This window comes from Columba livia, chromosome 3 (assembly GCF_036013475.1).
Source record: "Columba livia isolate bColLiv1 breed racing homer chromosome 3, bColLiv1.pat.W.v2, whole genome shotgun sequence".
NCBI lineage: Eukaryota > Metazoa > Chordata > Aves > Columbiformes > Columbidae > Columba > Columba livia.
Window position 1 is genome coordinate 7,956,229 of NC_088604.1, and position 21,997 is coordinate 7,978,225.

At 43.0% G+C, this 21,997-nt stretch overlaps 1 protein-coding gene and 1 long non-coding RNA gene across 8 annotated transcripts in view; one reads left to right on the plus strand and one right to left on the minus strand.

Moving 5' to 3' along the window:
* The window catches only part of EVA1A (eva-1 homolog A, regulator of programmed cell death), a 211,796-nt gene that overhangs the window by 66,492 nt on the left and 123,307 nt on the right, over positions 1-21,997 (minus strand). The window contains exon 1 of one of the 7 annotated variants that reach the window (XM_065055743.1): positions 2,321-2,452. The exons of 2 other annotated variants lie outside the window; for them this stretch is intronic. The gene's annotated coding sequence lies outside the window, so the exon portion shown is untranslated. 4 more of the 7 variants (XM_065055748.1, XM_065055749.1, XM_065055746.1 and 1 more) reach the window with 4 other exon arrangements.
* Positions 1,483-8,331, plus strand: LOC135578970 (uncharacterized). Its single transcript, XR_010471088.1, has 3 exons — positions 1,483-1,886; positions 3,541-3,649; positions 6,970-8,331. It is a non-coding gene; the product is annotated as an uncharacterized LOC135578970 (long non-coding RNA).

Consider the following 21,997-nt stretch of genomic DNA (forward strand, 5'->3'; position numbering starts at 1 on the left):
CAGAGCACAGTTCCAGGTAAATACTGTTTCTTCAGCTCCTTAGAGATGCTGAGAGCGAGTCCTGCTACAGCTTCTCTCCTCTTTCTCTTACATGAGCTCATTAGCCTCTTGGCTACATCTCTGCTAGTAAACTAAACTGTGCCAGAGCCCATTCTTCAGCCCTGAAGCCAACTGGCACAGACTCATGCCTACATATTATTCAACTCTCTTACACTCTGAGACAAGGTGGCTACATCCAAACTGCCTTTCTGGAGTCTCGTGGCCCATCCTAACTTCCAGTAACACCTAGACGTTGTCTCAGCTCAATCCATGTGTATCATCGATACATTCCCTCCTGGGGGAATGGCAGGAAGATGTGCCAGGGCAGGTTTAAGTTTGACATGAGGAAAAGGTTCTTCACCCAGAGGGTGCTGGACACTGGAACAGGCTCCCCAGGGAGGTGTCACGGCCCCAAGCCTGACAGTGTTCAAGAAGAGACTGGACAATGTCCTCAGACACATGGTGTGAACTGTGGGGTGTCCTGTGCAGGGGCAGGAGTTGGACTCCATAATCCTTGTGGATCCTTCCAACTCAGGACATTCTCTGATTCTATGATTGGTGTGATAGCACAGACCATAAAGACCAGCTCACTAGTACAGGTATAAGCTAGCTGTGCAGGGTGCCAAAAGTGAAGAAAACTTTTTGAAAAATCAGGATTGAGTAGCACAGTACTCAGAAAGAGTCTGGGAGATGAGAAGATCCAAAAAAGCATTTCCTACTCAACTTGATTTTTGAAAAAATGGGGCTTTCATATCTGAGCTGTGAAATTAACTTTGAGCTTTTACCTAGAAACCAGCTCCAGGCAAAGCTGTCAACAAGGTCTCCTGGGTCCCCCATTGCTAATGGCAGCAAGACCAGCAATGCCAAGGCTGGCTGGGGAGCTTGAACTTTCCCCAGCCATGGGAGGTGTCATTCCTTGGCTAGAGGCTGGGGTGAAGGACTCCTGTGCTCAGGATGTGCCCAAAGCCCCCCTCCTATGTTCCCCATCCTGTACCTTCTTCCACTGCATTCCCATTGGAGATGGGGGAGCAGAGAGTACTCTACTGCAAAACTAACATAAAACAAGGGGGAGTTGATGGGGCAACATGCATCAAGCAATGACTTGCAGGTAAACACGCTGTACAAAAAGCCTTAGGATCATTTTTCCCAGGGCCACCTCCAAGGATTCCCCCCTCCCTCCTCTTCTAATTAGCTGGTAAATACCTTACATATAATTGACCTTTCTAAATGCTGCTGGGTAGCTGGAGGTGTTAGGAACTAATCCTGCCTGTGAAGACCCTGGGGTTGTGCAGCGCTGGCTCTATCTGCTGGTGTATAATGCTCTGCAAGTGTGGGGTTTTTTTTCCCCTCACTTACTGACACGTTGAAATTTACTGCCCCGTGTCAATGAGTTCAAGAAAGCCTTTTAACTCTGAAAGCTCCGGGAACGGGCTCCGGCACATGCTTCAGGATTTATCCGTCAGCTTGTTATGCCTTGTTTGTCCAAGAAACAGTCAAGACCGAACGAGTCAGGAATGACAGAAATAGTACATGAAGTCACAGTCACTCCACTTTAAAGCACAAGCATTTGTGTCATTTTCCTACCAAATAAATAAATATATGTGCATTTATCGAGCAAATAAGGAAATGTCAGAGGAAAGGCATTACAAGCAGGTTTTTGCAGATGCCAGCTGATTTTTGCCCACTCCTCCAAGTGAATGTAATACAGATTCCCGCAAGAATCAGTTCTTTCTACTCAGAAAAGCAATCACCGGGACTGCACACACCCACAAACCCCTTGAACGCGACAGCACACAAGCCTTAGGAAAATCCTGTAAACACTAGACTGAAGCTGAAAGACGAAACACGTAAGTGAAAACGCTGAGCACTCTCTGCTTTTCCCTCACCTCCGTTCACTGCCTTCCCAGCTTCTGTACAGCCCCATGCTGGTTTCTCCCTCCCTTAAATAGCTTTTTTATTTAACCATCAGTCATATCAAGCCACCAGCATTTACAAAACAGCATCAATGCCAGCCTTGGCAGATGCTGTCCTGTCCTATGAAGCGAGCATGCTTGATCTCCCTTCCCCATCCCTCCCGTACGCCACAGGACCCCACCGCAGCCCCTTGCCCACCCACCACCCAAAAAGGCAGCACTAGCATCCCGCAGCCACCTCACTCCCCACCACCTGCATGGACAGGACCACAGCCATCGTCAGAGAAGTTTGCAAGAGAGAAGGAGGCTTTTCGCAGCAGCCTGAGAAGCACAGCCGAGCTGCTCACAGAGAATAAAGTTGTTTTTACCGTTGGGTTCTTCAGCGTTGCCGGCAGCGAGGTTGGAGCTGAGCCCGGTGGGGATGGCGAGAGCAGGAATGCGAAGTGACAGGAGAGAGCGGGAGGTATGCCCCTGCCCTCTCACGTCCTCCCCAAAAAGCCTCTGGGTCGGGAGGGCGGACGCCTTGTGCGTCTGCGGGAGGAGAGGAGAGGAGAGGAAAGAAGAGGAGAGAAGCAGAGCGAGCGCGGGAGCGAGTGTCGAGGAGGGCAGCAACAGGAAATGACACAGAAACTTCACCAGGCTCCAATCCAAACTTGGCCCCTGACATGAAAGAAAAGGCAGGCAATTTGGTTGGGAGGGGGGGGAAGAGGCGAGAAGAGAAATTTTTCCCCCTCATTAGCCAGCCTAAAAATCTGCTGACTGGAAAAAAAATAAATAAAAATCAGCACTGTGACAAGTTTTATTAAAGCAAAGAAAGAAGGAGGTGGTGTTGGGGGGAGGTGATTCCCATCACCATCAGAGTTTATTTCTTTGAGCAGTGGCGGTGTGATGATGTTAGACACCAAGAGCAGAATGCAATTTTCAGCAGCTTTCTGGCTTTTCTAAACTCTTCAAATGCGCCAGCTTGTGCCTGAGGGCAGCAGGCAGGCAGCAACATCCCCCTTGCACCCCGTGGGTCAGCTGCTGCCTGCGAGAGCTGGGCTAATTCTGCATGGGGTTGCAGGCAGCTGCTCCGAAATGCAGCACTGCCTGCATCCCCCAGCACATGGGGACGGTGGAGGAGACAGGCCAGGGCTGCCAGGATTCTGTCCCCAACCCAGAAAGGAGCAAATGGCTTTACACACCTCGGGAACAAGGCAAGCAGTAGCCCAGGCACGGGGGAGGCATGACAATGGCATAAACCACAGAAGCAGAAAATCACACTGGGCTTGTGGTCAAAACTTTGCCTTGTTGGCTACAAGATACTGCTTTAATTGAACAAAGCTGGATGGATATCTTCCAGCAAGACAAATCTTCTGAATGCCTCTGTACATGCTGGGTAGCAGGGGACATCATCTACTGAACTGGGTGACAGGTTTTAAAACATCCTTTAGACCTAATACCTGGTATACATGTGGCCTTGCAGGCAGCCTAGACCCAGCTTGATTTCAAGAGCTCTGCAAATCCCACTAACCTTTGCAGTAGGCAGTGCCACAAAGCCTATGGTAGGAGCCCATGGGACTTTTCAAGGAATCATTTTGTCTTCCAGATTTGGGAAGCACACCACCGCTGGAGGGTGGATGGGATGGACGGCAGCCACGGCCGGGTCACTATAGACGGAGGAGCACGTCAGATGGAAACTTTCCACTTGGAAATAGGTGAATCACCCCTCATCCTGCTCAAAGGTGTCCTAACAGATTCAGTAAGCTATGAGGAGAGTTGGAACCCAGGCCTAAACTCAGATTCCTGGAAAGAAAATACAGACCTGGTCATTCTAGCCACAAATATGAAAGTGATGGGAGATGTTTTTCCTTCAAATTGAGCATGGTCAGGTTAAAGATGGCCTCACTGAGACTTCTCTACTCACTGATCAGCTTAATAGGAATATAATATTCCTATTAAAATTAAAACTTGAAATGGGAATATCTTAATGGTAGGTGAGATCATGTGTTTGATCATTTCAATCACTTGATTGAAATGCACAGCTGAAGCCACAGAGCATTGCCCCAAACCAACACTAGAACCACTACAAATTTACGGCACATCTTTCAAGGAGACTTCCCGCTCTGAATCAGAGATTTTCCATGAAGGATGATTTACCCAAGATAAGTTATTTCAGTGGCTACCACCATGTCAAGAAGAAAGGCTGCCTTTTTAATCTGTATTTGTCTGGTCTCACTTTCCACCCTCAAGCCTGGTCACCACTCATCAATCTGTGCCAGGAAGCAACTGATCAGGTGTGGACTGGGAAGGCTGCAGCTGACCAAGGCACAGTCCAGCCTCAGTTTACCCTGAGCACAACAGGATTATTTCAATCCCAGGAATAGCTGCAGTTCCCCCTGTATTTTGGCGGAAAGCACACAGGCCATCCAGCTCCAAGTGGAAACTGGAGCCTGCTGTTCCCTCACCATGTAGGCTCAACCTTACAAAACCACAGACAAGTTATCTCGTAACCTTGTCCTGGATAAATAACACTACTGAGCTTTTTTAGTCTCTCACAGTAAGGCAGATTTTACAGACAGACCACAAATTGTGGTGAGATCCACTTCCATTGCATTAAAGTCCTCCTTGAAATGTGCCTACCAGAAGTGGATGTGGTATTACAATAATGATCTCACCTATGCTGTAAATTTTTAAGACATTAGACCATTACCCAGTCACTCCATCAGAAACATCTTTGTGAATATGGTAGCGTGTTAACAAGCTGAATTAGGGATTTATTGTTATAGTATCATTTTACTCCAAACTTCGACCTTAAATACAAAACACTTTAAGATTTGGCATTTATACAGTGTTCAACACATGCTTTGATCCAAACAAGGGTTTTGACCTGCCTAACCTTTGGTGTATTTTTTTTGCTCCTGTGAATGACTTGAGCACAATCTTAAGGTATCGGTTGACACTCCTTTAACAAGAGGTTATTTTCAATTAATCACAGAAATATAAACAGATCCTTGTACTGAGTTCAAATAAGCTCAGAGTAGTTAAGCCCTTAAAACAGATGTCTAAAGCTGTGTCTCAGATCAGAGCTGGTATACTGTCAAGAAGAAGCCTTGCAGATCTGTTTGTTGAACCAGCTCAAAAAACTATATCAGCTCCAAACCCTGACATGCTCCAGTGTGGCCTATTGAAGTTGCTGAATGGGGCAGCCCATGACGCAGATCAGGGTATCCAGGCCAAAATCAGATTTGCGCGGTCTTTATAGATTAGAGAGAACAGCGAAAGGGAATTAGACAGCACCACACTATTTCAAAGGGTAGTGCCATATCAAGCCCAGCGTACTATACCAGTTTTCCTATGGTTCTGATCCTGACAAGTTAAAATAATAAAAATGGAAGATGAAGATACTGCAAGAGACTGTTGGTGCACCTTGTCATGAACTAAACAGGGTCAGGGTTGGTCTTTGGCCTTGGGGCCAGCAGACACAGTCCAGTCACGGGCACATTGAAGGCTAAATGCCTTTAACCTCTGAAAGAGAACAGCCCTACCAGATTGCATGTTGAGAACAAGCTCTGGCCAATGTTCAAGCCATGTCAGAGAGCTGCCTCTAGACTGGGACAAACAGGGACCAGGATCAAATTTAACACCACGGATAAAAGTTTTCCAGTGGCAGTACCCTGGTGCTATTTAATTAACTAAAACAATTAACTAAAACAATTAAGTAAAATATAGCTAGTCTCAGAATGACAAGTTATCTGAAAGCCCAGCAGGATTTTTTCTGCATCCCAAGGACTTGGACAAATGCAGGTTTGCCCTGTGAGTCTCAGCATTTTCTATGCAGCTTTAACATCCTTACTTCTTGCACTTTGTACACTGATTTTTGTCCATAAGCTGTCCAAGACAAGACCAGGTCTACCCCTAAGGCTTTGACCTTGCAGTTCAAAGCACAAGTGCAGCTCCTTAAATCAGTGGAGTGCTGTGTATCTCTACTCAACTTAGCCATTTCAAAGGCAGGTCTGCACTCAATACCTGTGCTGTCTGTAGCTAAGAGAGATTAATACTTGTAGAGGATAATTCGTCTTATCCAAACATAGTTTAAGACAAGTGAGAATCACCTCCAAAGCTGCCCCTCCTGCTCCAGGGACTGTGGAGGGAGCCTAATTCTTCAAATCTCTACACCTAATTTTTCAGCGTGTAATGTGGGGGCAAAATGCAAGATATGTGTTTTCCTGACATAACAGAACACAAATTATTTAATATCTATAAAATAAATATGATAATAGTGTCATCATGCCTTTTGATGTCAGAAACAAGTATTTGTGTAGCCTCTGAATGAGGTAGATTCTGATTAGGCCATTAGGTTTCATGCAGTTGCCACTGGAGCCGTGTGGCACTAAAGTTTATCTTCTCAGCAGGGCATTCACTCTGGATTGCAAGGTGGCAAGAGAGGGGAGAAGCCACCATGTCTTTCATTAGTTCATTAACCTGAGAGTAATAAATCAGTTTTCAAAGTGAATTAATCTGCAGTAGCTTCCTGTACTTGGTTTTGTTGTACGTTTATGTATATAATTAAATACCTCTTTGCTAGGTGCCATTTTCTCTGCCTAAAAATACTTAGTATAATCAGTCAGCTTTCAAACTTCTGGTAAACTAAGCTCACTCCAAATCGCACCTGCAGCAACACTTGGAAAAGTTTCGGGCAACACGTTTGAGAGCAGTGATTTTGCAATGGGCTTCCTTGACAATGAACATCACATTTTCATTTTTACCTAAAAATAGCAAAATAGCAGCAGTGAAAGGGTGTGTCTCAAAAAGACAGGTTTTTCCTGTTCATTTGTGAGGATGTGCAACTTGCAATTCCTTTCTGGTAGTCCCTCACCTGTCAGGTATTTAGGTCCATGAGTTCTGGCTGCCCTATTCAGGAAAGCAAGTAATGAGATTTTGGAGAGAACTAAACACTTTTACATTTGGGTGCTATATAAAGTGAATGAATAAGGGCTTTGTTTTACTTGTTTGCCTTTTTTTTTTTCAAAATTAGAACCAGCCAGAGTTCCATTTGAAACCCAATGGCATCACGGTTCATGGTGGAAACCAGTTGGATCTGTGGATAAATGACCTGCACTGCCCTGGGTAGGGCTAGAGGAGGAGAACCAATCTTTTTTATCCTATTAGCAGATCTATAACTAAAACCACAACACTAACAATGTGCCAAAACACTGTTTTTATTAGCTGTATTCTCACCTTGTTTTATCATTCAGGGGAGATTAGTTCTATTTGAAAGACTATCTTAATCCCCTCACAGCAGCAGGATTAAAGTCTGGTGAATTCAAACAGAAGGAACATATGATTTTTTTGTTCAATACCTTTTACTTCATGTTAGAATGTCTGAATCCAAGAAGCAAAACTATAATGCCTAATATAGATAAAGCCTTTCCTGGCTTTTGCAGTTTCATAGAGATCGCTGCAGTTTTCACACTTTAACATTAAATTACCTGCTATTTTATCAAAAATACTAATATACCTTTCAGACATACCTGGTACTTTCCATGTTATTTTTGGTATTTATGAAGCCAGCTACATGGACTTCACAAGCAAGTGACCTTTAAAAATGAATCAAGATATGTAACATTTACATCCTACGTATTTTACAGCAGGAGAAAAGTTGGCTTCAGCTTCTCCCCTCTCCCTGCACCCCCACTGCCCTTTCCCCACCTCCCCCTCCCAAATAAGAATTGTTTCTCTCAAGCCCATCCCTCTCCAGAAAAATCTGACCTACGAATGGCTTTCTCATAACTCAGCAGACTAGTTTAGTCCTCAGATGGATTTATCATTAACCACATAAGCACATGTTGTCCATTCTGTTCGACCTAATGAACGTGCTACAAATAAAATATCTGTAAAAGAAGGTTTCACCGTACTTATCCAAGCTGTTGCTGCAAGTCCTTGTAACTCCCAAACCCACTTATGTTAGAAACATTAATCACTTGATTATAATTCAAAGCATCAGCTCTCTACAGCTGAAACTCCCTAGCACTTGACTTTGGCTAGACCTCTAACCTCAACTTACCACTTTCAGGCGTACTCCACATTTTCTTCTCCAGTCTGTCGCTAATGTAGAAAAGACGTGGGAAATCACTTTTAAAAGGTATTTTTAACCTAGGAGCATCTCATTAAAATAAGAACTAGGTATGGAAGCTCTAAAGCAAAACCTTTCCCACTTTACTTGGTGTAGCAATCTGAAAATACCAGAGGTGCATTTCACCACAGCTCATGTCATTTAAAACCCAAGCAATGTAAAGAAAAAGTAATATATATATATATATATATATATAGAGAGAGAGAGAGAGAGAGAGAGAAAGAGATAGATAGATAGATAGATTTTTTTTTAGAAAAGCCACCATTAGTGTAATTCCTACCTACTCGATCACCATTTTATATGATCATAGGATTAGATGTAGAGCTTTGTATTCTCCACCTTGGATGAAGGAAGCTGAATTAAGCCATCAATTAATTCTGACTTCCCTGCTCATTCATTAAGAGTGTACATGGACAGCTGGAGTTGTTTTCTAATTATCTCAGCTGACAATACAGAGCTCATATTCCATCTTGACCAAAGTTTTTAAAAGCCCAGAGAAACAAAAGATTAATTGTAGGAAATTATTTTTTAAACATCATATGCTTTAGTCTAGAAATAGAAAGACAAAGATAAGACTCCTAAAAGGAAAGCCACAGCTAATGAAAGACTGAGAGGAAACGATCGGACACTCTCAGTTCTGCTGATGGATGTTCTTCCAGCCTTATTAATCAGAAGTTTGTGATGTCAATAACTCACTGACATATGATAACAGATGAAGGTGAGTTTGGATGTAAAATGATCCATGTTGAAGGACTACAATAAAGGAGGAAAAGGAGGAGGAGCCAAATACAGTTTTATAAACTGCATCCTCAGCTTGTGAGGACTTGTAGCTAACAAATGTCATTCCTCTTCCACATTATCTAGGAGATTAAGAATGTTTCTCGATGTATAACTGCTGGGAAGCCTCTGTAACACCTTCTCCAGTTACTCCAAGAGGTTTACATTACATCAGTTTCTTTATTTCTCCATCAATTATGATTTCATTTACAAAGAGGAACTTAAAAGTAGCTTTTTTCTTTTAACCTCTTTTGGAGGAAGTAGGTTCTAGCAGCAGAAAAGGAGAATCCAGGCAAAACGCTGATGTTTTCAGCCTTTCAAGCTTTGTCAAATTCTGCTTTGAGATTCCAGGATGTTTTCTGGTATATCCTTATCCCACCTAAATGATCCTACGTCACAGAGGTGCCAGTAAGGTCTCTACACCTTCAATTAATCTATACACAGAGCTGTTGGTTTCTATATTCAGCAAAACCACCCATCAATCTACATGTATCACAGTTTGCAGTTTTCAAGGAAAGCATTTCCCAGAGCACTTCAGAAGTAAATAAATGCATTTAAGGTGCTATTACTGATTAATCAGTTCCATTCTCTGCTTTCTACTCATGTTTTTTATGCTGCAGAAGACAGCCCTGGTCATCCAAAGCAAACCAAATCCATGCTTGTACACTGCAAATTCAAAACTGAAGGTTATTAACACGGCAGTTTGCCAATAAGGCAAAATTTCCTTTGAGCACTGAAAGAAAGAGCTATACCAGACACCTAGGAGAGAAAGGACAGACATGCCATGGATGCCTTTGAGGATGCTTTCAACTGTAATACAAATTTGTGTGCTTCATCACGTAGGTTTTAACCAGTTTTGCCACAACATGGAGAGATCTCCAAGCTGGTACCCTACCAATCTGTCGATGCTGCTTCATGTTGCAGGACAGCACTTGGTAGAATCATAGATTGTCCTGAGCTGGAAGGGACCCACAAGGATCATGGAGTCCAACTCCTGTCCCTGCACAGGACAACCCCACAGTTCACACCATGTGTCTGAGGACATTGTCCAGTCTCTTCTTGAACACTGCCAGGCTTGGGGCTGTGACACCTCCCTGGGGAGCTTGTTCCGGTGTCCAGCACCCTCTGGGTGAAGAACCTTTTCCTCATGTCCTCAGAGCTCCCTTTTCTGGGACTATAGCTGAGGTCTCTCCAGCACCATCTACCCAAACACTTCCAATTCCAGGTTGCAGCAGCTAACAGGGAGATAGATGCATTAAGGAGTCAAAGGGACAGCCTTTTCCTATAGAAAATAAGGATCATTTATCCCTGTAATGACTGCTTGGTACTCCTTGGAATATTGGGGATGGTATTTCTGTTATTTCTGTTCTTGCCAAGGTTTCTCTATCTAGCTGTGTTTAAAGGGAAGTACTGAAAACACACATGAATGGACATTAAATTACAGCATTTTCCTCCGGGCTTTCTAAACCATCTTGAGCAAGAACAGAAGACAAGTACATGATAACATAAATTCTAAGATGAGATGTGTAATTTTACCCATGTAGAAACTGAAAGAGTGGAGAAGAGGAAGCTCTAGCATCTGAGAAAAAGAAAGCAGAATACCTGCTGTCCAGAGGTGCAGTCTGAGGTCTGCTGTGAATGGATCCACAAATCTGTGTTGTGGAAATGAGTTGGAATTACTGCCCCAAGTAACACACTCCACTGGAGCAGTCTAACTTATCTCAGGGGGATAGATAAGACTTCCAGATATGGTTCTTGCCACATGATTCCTGCCAGATGTCTGCCTATAGACAAGTGATGATTAGCAGACTATCTTAAGATAATCTTCAGCTGAGACACACCACTTCCACCCCTAGAGCACTTAATTCTTAAAATGCAAAGAATTGAGTGCTTGCAATCAGCATAGGAACAACCTTAAATTATACTTTCATGCTACAAAGCCTCTGCTCTTGAAATATGGAGGGAGCTCAAAGAAATAAAGATGTATCCAGGTCCTCTTTCCATTGCTCTTGAATGAAGTATGGTAAGGATTTCTAGCTCTGATTCAGGCCTGGAAGCCCATCTGGAAGTGTCTACTCTTGCATTCATAAGATTTGTGCTACGGTCAAGAAATCATGATTTCTACAAATATCAGAGACGATGATGAAGATTCTTGCCCTGAAACTAAACAATATTGTTCACTATATTACATTGAGACTGACTCCTTAAAAGCTGCTGATGCCACAGCCATAAAGTGTCGGCTGCAGAGCCTTAGACTGCCATAGCAATGTTCTTGTGAAGTCAACTGGAAATCCACCCCTGAGTTAAGACATGCAAATCTTCCCAAACCACATGGTTGTTCTGCATTTGACATAGCAGTAAAAAATTACACATATCAACCAGAAGTCCCTTCACTGCAATACTCAACGAGTACCCCTTACCTGCATGGGGGAAAGAATTGTAACATGAGAAAAGGGGGAGTATTTGCCCAGAGAGGTGGTAGATGCCCCATCCCTGGGAGACATCCCAGGCCAGGCTGGATGATTGTGATGACCGTGAAGAAGCCCCCTCCTTCCTGGCATGGCATTTGTTGAACTGAATAGCTGGAAAGCCCTTTAAATTGGGAGGTGGAGCTACCTCTGGTCACAGGAACAGCCACGTCTCTAGCAGCAGCACTGCTGCTAGGAAGCATTACATAAATGAGTTCATGTTGGGTCACATCACAGAAGATGGTCAGAGGCAGAAACACTCCAGTAGGCATCATTTTTCAACAGCACAGCCAAAAGCAGGCAATTTTTTAAAAGCAGTAAAATGCCACTGTGTTTGTGGGACATATTTGTTAATAGCAGAATGGCTTCACAGTCGGCTTGCACCACGGAGTCCAACATCACCTTTGCTGCACTAAGTTGGTGAAAGTGACATAAATTTTCAATGAACAGTCATTTAAATTAAGGCACATAACTCACTGGGAGACCTTCTGTGGAAAGCTCCATGTTCTTGAGGCCAAAGATCTGTTCCCAGATCCAAATCCATTCAGTAGCTATGTATCCACAAACATGTCTCACACGTTAGAGAAGAAAACAGGAAACCAAGGATCTTATTCTTGAAAATTAAAAATGTAATAATACACAGAGGAGCCGTGAAAGCCTCCATCCTGCTTGCATAGCACTGCTGATGATTTCTCATTTCTAACAGTGATTACAGAGGAAAAAGAAACACAGAGTACCATGGAAGTGCAGACGTTGTGACTCAGGAGACTCAGCAAGAAGAACATTTGCTGTGTCAGGAGCCCTCAAGGCAGGAACAGGGGTTTCCAAAGCATTCAGGACATTCCAGGCCCAGAACTGGAAATGCTCATGATCCTGGAATTGCACAGGAAAACTATACCATGGCACCAAAAGGGGCTTCACACATAGGAAACTTTGGCAACTCTTAAGGGTTTTGCTTAAATGCTCGTAGTCATGTCTTCTTAAGGGTTAATTGACTGTATAAAATCTCAGTGTTGCATTTCTACACTTAGGAGGCTGATGAATTTGAGCAAGAGTTGTAACACACAAGCAAGTTGCCAGAAAAAAACAGAACAAATAAAACTTACTGGACCCCCCTGAAGCTTATAAATTCTGCCCCAACTTGTTATCAGATGGTAAACCCATCTCAGTAACTTCAGCATACATCAAAACTAGTCATTGCAAAGAAGCATAGTCATGCTCTGTGAGAAATATCAGCTATTTATAACACAGCTCGCTTTGGTTTTTAGCCATTAACCACTGGCCCATCTGTATACCCAGAAATCAGTCTTGCCAACATGTTCTGGACTCTGAGCTAAGATTCCTGAATCAAATATCCCTTCTTCCTGACCTGTGCCACAGTAACACTTCAATCCGAAATCCCCAGTGCCTCAGAGAAGGAACATTTCTTTCCAACATGCAGTAACGCAGCTAACAATTAATCCCGATGATAAGTTCCCATACGCTGCTGTATTTGAATAACACACTTTAGGATGGGCTGTCTAGATGAATACAACTATGGGACAGATATGGACATGGAGATATAGTGACACAAGAGACTCAGACAGGTGAGAACATCACTGCACATCAATCCTGTCTTCTACCATCTAGCCCAGCTTCCCAAAGAATTCTGAAATGACTCCTGTGCTCTGATCTTTGTCATCTGAGTCCAGGACATCTCTAAGACACAGTAAAGGTCCAGAAGAAGAAAATGGTAAGAAACCATGATCCTCTGGCTCAATGGAAAGAGAAAAAAAGTCTCATCAAAATGGTGAAATGAATTCCTTTAGGAACTGCAGACTACTTCAAATCCCATCCTCTTTCACTACAAGTATGTTGTGCAATTCTTTAGCATCTCCTGCAAGAAATAAAATACATAAGAGGATATGTATTTCACAGAAATCAAACCACCTTAAAATCTTTTCAAAATAATGTGCTGCACTGCAAACACTCCTCCCCAGAGGGGAGGCTGTGAAAACAATAGTTGAAAGATGTATAATCATTTTGCCTAATGCACTACTGGAAGATGTTCAAGTGTTTTTCTGATGAGTGTAGAAATAGAACAGAAAATAGAATAGTTCAGTTCAGGCCAGGTGAGGTGATCTTCCCAAAGATTCTTCCTATCCATTTGCTGAAGAAGCACAAAACCCAAGAGATTCTGTTCACAAACTGCTACTCAGAAGGGAGTATGATACAATAATTAAAAAGAAAAAAAGATCACATTTAGAATAATATTAAAAATTAAAAGCCCTTAGTGAAATCCAGCAGCTGCTTGTATGTATGCCACCAGCTCACTGCAACACAATGTTTTGTGTAATGCCTGGAAGATTTTAGAAGGTGGTAAAAAAGTTGATGGTCTACATACACCATATAGATTCCAAAGGTGTACATGGGTCTGTCTACATGGGCCTATTGTCATGGGCTTGTCTGCTGCACATCAGTGCCAGGCAAAAACACAGAACAGCTGTGATGGGACTCAACAAATAAATAATTAATCTTCATCAAAAATGAGTAATGGAAAAGGAACCCTGTTAAATTAATCCAGTCTCACATTTGATGAGCCTACAAATGAGGTTGATAAAAGTAATAGGTTTGATGTAATGGGCTTCTGAAAAGCACCAGAATTGAGTTATTGAGTAATAAATTTGACTGGTTTAAAATCAACATAGTACAGTATAGATTAATTGGAGACCAGCTAGCTGATATCTCTCCAAGTGAAACAGTAAACTGCAACTGCTCACCCTGTGAGTGATCCTGCCTTTCTAGCTGCTAGTTAATATTTTCACTGCTGACATGGGAAAAAAAAAAAAGTTCAATTATTACTTAGTAAGGCTGAGAAATTTTGGGAAGTGGAATGGAATGAAGAGGACAATAAAGCAAAGCAAACCAGAGAGCAACCCAGTAAACTGCACACAAGCCAACTATAGGAATTTTAACACAGATGTATGCAAAGTCCTAACTGTAAGATTAAACAGTGAAGATCTTGCTTCTCAGACAAGAGAAAGGAGGTCAGAAGCAAACTGGAAAAAGCCAACAAATTATAGAATCTAATTCATTTAATGTGAACTACCAGACTGACATCTTCAGTAAGGTAATGAATGTACTAGAGAAGTAATATGAAGCCAAATAAGCAAAGAAATTATCGGTCATCCCAATCTGTCGTTGGTGCAACTGCTGCAGATATTCAGAGCCTATTTCAGAGCCTGTAGATACTGAGAAATGGGAAAGAATTCAGATAAAAGCCACAAAAATTAATGAAGAATTGGGAAATTTCATTCTGAAGAAAGACACAGAACAATTACCTCTTTAATTTTACAAACAAAAGGCTAAGTGATTTCTTAATCACAGACTTAGTAGTCAAAGAGAAAATCACAGACTTAGGAGCTAAAGAGAGAATAAAAATTCTAAAAGGTTTCTTCAACCTTAAGAGTAAAAGATTGATCCAGTAATGGCCAATAGCTAGACGTTGAATCTAGACACTCAGAACAGAAACAAACCCAGTTTCTTCGACAATTTTGCAAGGGTCTGAGATGCTTACAGTCACTGGGAATCTTCAAATCAATTGTTTTAAAGTTTCACTCCAGTCCAAACAGCAATTAATTGAGGAAAGTCTTACAGCCTCTTGGTCTCAGTAACCTATCAATTAAGTGACAGGGATTCAAAGGCCTCTGTGGGAGGAGGTTTTATAACCTAATAAACTTCATCTCTTGGGAAAAGCTCCATGGGATCCTGCTTTTTTCTTAACACACTACTAAAGGGCCACACTGAGTAACCAATTCCTTCGTTTTCTGTTCCCACCAAAGAATAATTAAAATAATGATCTTTCAGCAGTAATGGATAATAATACCTTTTCTAACACTTATAAAGAATGCTTAGAAAATGAATCAAGCAAATAATTCTTAGTTCTTAGTCATTCCTCCCACTCAAATCCCAAACCAATGTTCATTTAAGCACAGGAATATGTGATGAATGTTTCCTTCAACCAAGCACCAGAAAAGGAGAAGAAGGAAATTTGGTCATTGTTACCCTCAGACTGCCATATTTATGATAACTCTACCCTCAGGTATCTCTCCCTCAGGTCATCTGTTACTCTTTGTCCTTGATAATTCGTGTTTAGCAGTCCTGTGGAGGGGAGGAGAGCATGGTACTAGCTGGGAAAAGGGATCACAGAATCATAGAATAGTTTGGGTTGGAAGAGTGCTTCAAAGCTCACGCAGTTCAACACCTGCCATAAGCAGGGACATCTTCACCCAGATCAGGTTGCTCAGAGCCCCATCCAGCCTGGCCTGGGATGTCTCCAGGGATGGGGCATCCACCACCTCTCTGGCCAACCTGATCTGGGTGAAGAAGTCCCTGTTCATGGCAGGTTTACCACCCTCACTGTAAAAAAATTCTCCCTCGTGTCTGGCCTGAATCTCCTCTCCTTTAGTTTAAAACCATTAACCCCTGTCCTATCCTAACAGGCACTGCTAAAAAACCTGTTCCCAATGTGCTCCCGTGGTTAACATACTCTCTATCTCTTCATCCTCACGTGCCTTTTGGCTGTGGCTTGTCCCTTTTATGGCTCATGTTTTAATTTGCCTCCTAATCTCCATCCTGCTATTCAATGTCTAAACACTGTGAATGTTTCCTTAAAACCACAAAGAAGCAATCCCCATTGTGTAAATGAAACTCATTAAGACATTCCCTGCCCCAGGCAGTTCACAACACAGAATGTAAACCACCCTTGTTGAACTGGCGACCTGCAAACTCAATCCACCACAGACAATCCCACCATGTTTCTTCCCAAACCTTGCAGGAGACACGCACGGCACTGTAGCAGCTCCTGGGGCAGCGCAGCAATGTCTAAAGGATTAATAATTTCTACAGGTTCTTACAACTAGAGAGGGACTGTGCCAACAAATGCGTTTGTTGGCCACACTGTAACTCTCGCCCTGTTTCTCTTTCCATATGTGAGGTGGGGTCACCTGTCCAGCTTCTTTTCTTAGAAGGGGCTGATAAGAAAGATAGGGACAGACTTTTAAGTAGGGCTGGTTGCAATAGGACAAGGGGGGATGGTTTTAAACTAAAAGAGGGAAGATTCAGGCCAGACATGAGGAAAAAATTTTTTACACTGAGGGTGGTGAGGTGGTGAGGGTGGTGAGGGTGCCCAGGTTGCCCAAAGAGGTGGAGGATGAGCCACCCCTGGAGACATCCCAGGCCAGGCTGGACGGGGCTCTGAGCAACCTGACCTGGGTGAAGATGTCCCTGCTCATGGCAGGGGAGTTGGACCAGATGACCTTGGAAGGACTCTTCCAACCCAAACTATTCTATGATTCTGTGATCCCTTTTCCCAGCTAGCACCATGCCCTCCTCCCCTCAACAGGACTGCAAAACATGAATTATCAAGGACAAAGAGGTAACAGATGACCCAAGGGACTAAATCTCCAAACTTAAAGCAACAATGATTGTCCCCAAAGGACCATCTTGAAGTGCAGCTTCCACTGAATAAATCCCCCAGGGAGAGGTCCTAGACCCCTGGAAACAGGCTGGGGAACACTAAATTATTAAGGAAACAGAGACCTTAAAACTTCCCATTGCATCACCAGCCCTCTGTCTGAAAAGCTTAACAGTAACAATATACTTGACAGAATCATGGTACATGTTCAAGTACCAGTACAATGAAGCAGCATGTTCATGGGGTCAGCCAGGAAGCTCTGTTATGGAGATTCCAGTGTGGACAAAATTGGACAAAGATTAGGTAAGTACTGAACCATACTGGAAGCCAAGAGAACCCAAGTTTGTGCTAAATGATGGACCTCATAGACCTAGATTTCAAAGTGAAGCATCTACAGACAGATGCAATCACTAGAACTCTAGGTAGGGCTCCCAGACTGAAGGTTTTGGCACCATTTTCTGTGATTCTGATTTATTCAAAATTTGTCAGATCAAAATTTCTAAGTATTAATGTTTTGGAAAGCATCATCTCTCCCAAGATGAGCAAGCACCATCCCAGCACTGAGTTTACATCATAGCCAACCCTCCTTCCAAACCATTAATAAGGATCTTAAGCAAAACCAGTTTAACATTGTTCCTACTGCTCCCCTGAGGTATCTCCCACCAAGTGTTGGCATTTATTCATCACTATGTGTTTCTGATCCTTCCAGCCTGTTTTCAGTCTGTTTTATAATCTTCATCTCCAGTCACTCAAAATTATTTTTTTCAGCTCAGTCTTCCTGAAACAATAAATTAATTGCCTCAGTACATGAACAAACATCTTGTTTATGCAGATTAAATGACCACATCCTTTTTGTCTACTTGGTGTGCAGATGGATCAAACTAAATGATTAAGTTACGTCTGGATTTGCTTCTTACAAATCTATGCATGTGTCGTTCATGTTCCTTTTCAATGGTAAAGTTAACTTGTGTAGAGGGTCTTCATACTGCCTACATGCCTCTAAAGGAACTGAATTAATAACTAAAATGTGCTCTGAGTCACACAGAAAACTCAATAAACTTCTTCACCAGGGATGAGGTTTGCTTTAACTGCTTACAGATTGACTTCATTTAGTGTATTCTCCATTATTCTGTTACAATGAAATTCAGTCTTTTTCCATCATGTACATTCTGTTTTGGCAAGTATCTTGAGGGTTAGCTAACATGCACATGGCTCCATGTCAATGCATGGCACAGCAAATTCTTCCTCTTTCCTTTTCTAGGCTGTTTTACTAGAGGTAGGAGCCAAAGTTACTGAATAGTTACTAGCTCTTTTACTGACTGCAGTTTATCCATAAAGATCAATACAATATATTTTTCTCTGTCCTCTGGTTCTTGTTTGGTTCTTCTGGTTTGCAAAGATAACTGTACGTGAGCCAGCTCCTTGTCTAACTGCTATAAAAACATAGCAGGCAGATCTGATTTCCCAAGTTTTATTTCTAAGATTTTCCTGGTTCCCATATCCATATCTCACAGAGGTCACGTTCTGCTCCATTCCCAATGTATTCAGTTAATGTCAGCATCAGGAGATAGCACAGAAGTTCCATAAACCCAGCAGTACTGACTTCAAGTTCCAATTCTGTGGGGCTTCCTAATGCTGTTGGACAGTTTGAGGTCTAATGTGGGATGAAAAGAGACAAGGCGAGGTAAATATGTCACTTCCACTCACAGCTCTGCTTATGGATGTTTTCTAACTTGGTGAAAGCCAGCTAACCCACAGGAACAGCAGTGAGGTATCTTGGCATGGGAAAAAGTTAATGCCTAGAGGCACTCTGCAGAGAGAGCTTTTTATTTCTGCCACATAGAATGGGGGTCACTCCAGTAATAAGAGTAGGATTCTGGACCAGTTTAATGTCTGAATCGTCAACTTTCTGTGATTAAAGGGGGGGACTAGGGTCATGAAGAAAGCGTCCTTCATTTCTTTGCATCATTCCACTAAACATAAATGTGAATTTCCATCAGCAGAAATAAAACAGCTATTTCAACAGAGAGATCCTGAAGTTTAGAGACATGTGCCCCCCAAAAAAGAACCCAAACATTTGAGCAGAAAAGTTAGGTGAATTGAAGAAAATTAAGTGGACTCTACAAGGGGCCAAACCCTTTTAAAGCAGATAGACTTCTCCAAAGAGAGGGGAAGAGAACTGCTTGTTCCAGCTGCCTTGTGACTCAGATTGGCATCAATGTAATAACTGGCCAGGGCTGTTCTGGGATGTCAAAGTGGGGAGAAAATAAAGTCCAAGTACCACCTTGGTTCAGAAGGTGTGAAACTTTCAAGTAACTGAACACCAAATGATTGAACATCTCTGGCTCCCTACTGTGTCCCACCAGTCAAAATATCTACTGTATGCATATGCAAATGAAACACAAACTTAGAGATGAGGGTAGAAAACGGTTCCAACTTTACCTGAAGTACTTATATCTGAACACCTCATCACTTACTTGAGTTCTGTAAAGAGAACTGAGCACATCTGAGTATGTGGTGAAGATCTTCAAAACACCCAGTCTTTTAGGGAGCTTCTGCCTTGGGCTGTGGATCCTAATAGAGGATCTCAAAGAAAGCTGTGGAATCCAGCAGTGGTTATTTGATAAGACAAGAAAAGCAAGACAAAAAAGAATAAAATGGACTAGATAAGTCTCTTGATATCAGCATCTGTGACTCTCTTGCTATCAGCAGCGTGACACTGAATTATTTGCCTCTGTTGTCTTGAATAAGACCTATTGAAATGAGGAACAGCACATCTCAAGCAATTTGTTAAAATCACTTCAGGTCTCTGTGTGATGTTAATGATCACGGACTGAGGGTGGAGTGCAGCAAGGTGAATGGCATGATGAATGGCAGATGACAAACATCCACCTTTCTGATGAGCTTTTGTGCACGTCCATGGACTCCCTCACTACGCCTCATTACATCCTACTCTTTACCTTACTTACCATCATCCCTATCCTGGAACATATCTTCATATTTGTTTTTTTCAAATAGAGAGCTGAAGCAGAGAGGAAATAAATTACTTATCTAAGGTCACCCAGACCTGCCCAGTTCTCCAGCACTGGTGCAAGTAGAGACATCCATCACTCGCGCTTTTGGAGCTGCAGACAAATCTTATGGCAGGTGGGTCTTTAAGGACGTGCTCTGCTGCTCCCTCCCTTTATGACAGCCTCTAATGACCAGACATTGCAAAACCTCTCACGAGGAGGCAGAACAGTTAAGGGCATAAGTACCAGCGTCAGACCTTGTGAAGGTGCTTCAGGTTTGGTGTATGTGTTCTAGGAGTTGTCGAATATAAAGACACTCAAGAAGATTTTTGCAGAAGTATTCAGAGAGACAGCCTGTCTCCACATGTCTATCAATAATACTCACGTGTCAACACTTCCAGGCTAGGAACTTAAGATGTCTTCACCTGTTATAGAGTTGCAATAGCCATTATTGATAATTCATAAATGGGAAAAGTCAGGCACACAAAAAATAAAAAAAGTCTTCTGCAGTAACCCACAGATTAGAGTTGGAATAAAAGAAACAGATAAATCCTGGCTCCAGTATCCTGAATTATCGACAAGTGATCAAACCACCTCTCAGAGTTTTCTATTCCACTCCCTCTCCACCACAGAATCACAGAATGTCCTGAGTTGGAAGGACCCACAACAATCATTGAGTCCAACTCCTGTCCCTGCACAGGACAACCCCACAGTTCACACCATGTGTCTGAGGACGTTGTCCAGTCTCTTCTTGAACACTGTCAGGCTTGGGGCCGTGACACCTCCCTGGGGAGCCTGTTCCAGTGTCCAGCACCCTTTGGGTGAAGAACCTTTTCCTCATGTCCAACCTGAACCTCCCTTGGCACATCTTCCTGGCACATCACCAGCCCCACCTTCCTCTGACTGCCAATCATTTCTCCCTTTGCTATTGCCAGTTCCCTTCCTATGAGTTTTCCCACTATCCCAGCAACAATTCTTTCCTCCCAGTTCTGCAGCTTTACCTTGGGTCTTTCCCTAAATTTCATTGCATCAGGCCATCTCCTTAGGATCAGAGCTGCTTCTCAGGATGGAAACATGCAGCTGCTGGTGGCTGGAAAGTCACCAGCTGACTCCACGTTCCCCCTAGCTATGCTGTGGGAGGATGCTGAGTGACAATGTCAGCAGTAAGAGGCCTTGGCTGCCTGTTCAGTACCCTGGAAGAAGCCCCTAGTTACAAGAACAGATAACTGAAGGAGAAAGGTTGCTCCCCATGGCCTCACCCGAATGATATTTCATCCAGTGCGAGGGACATGTTGACAGAAGGGTCTGTGTGTCACTGCAGATGAGAGATTCTTGGCCCATGGGGACGTGTCTCCACCAGTCACCTTGACCCCAGCAAGCAGGTAGACAACCAGCTAGGACTCCTGCTCACCCATAGCCAGAGGATGAACACACAAACTTTCAGTCTGCTTGTAAAAAGGGCTGTCAGGTAGAGCAGTGGGAGGGCACAGGCAGGACAGCCAGCTCCCTTGTGTCACCTGGGAGGAACCAGGACGAGGAATATGTTTATTTATGGCACTGCTGCCCCGATTGGAGCACACAGGAGTTTGAAACTGTACATTTTTCATGTTAATTTATTTTTAGGCTTGGGAGGAAGGGTTGGACCTACTGTTTGTGAGCATATCACTGACCTGCCCCTTGGGTCTATTAATCTATGATGTCCTCCCCCAGTGCATCCCTTTCAGGATATATTTCATTAGCTAAACCTAACAACACACAATTTGTTCTCAGGACACACAGTGGTCAAATAATGGGACTAGTATGGTATGAAACTGCAGGGAAATGGGTTTGAGCAGAGCACAGGTACTCTCCAAGCCTGCCTTCTCAAGCAGTGTGTCTCCTAGTGATGAAATGCAATGTTAACAAATAACACGACAGCATAAATAAACAAGACATGGCGGTGCCTCTTAAAAATAAATGTTGCTTCATGATCTTTTTCCCAGGAGAATGGAGTTTCCAGTGTGCTGGCTCCCTCTGCGTGTGGCATCACATACTGTATGGTCTGTTCCCTATAAGCTCTCAACACGTGCTATGAATCTGCCTCTGCAGTACAAGTGTTCTAAATCAGATGCTTATGCCTTCTTCTGATCTTCTGCAATCACATGTACATACGTCGGATTTTGCCACAGGCTATCTATCATTTCTCCCTTTCCAGCATCTGAAACTCATGACCCACAATT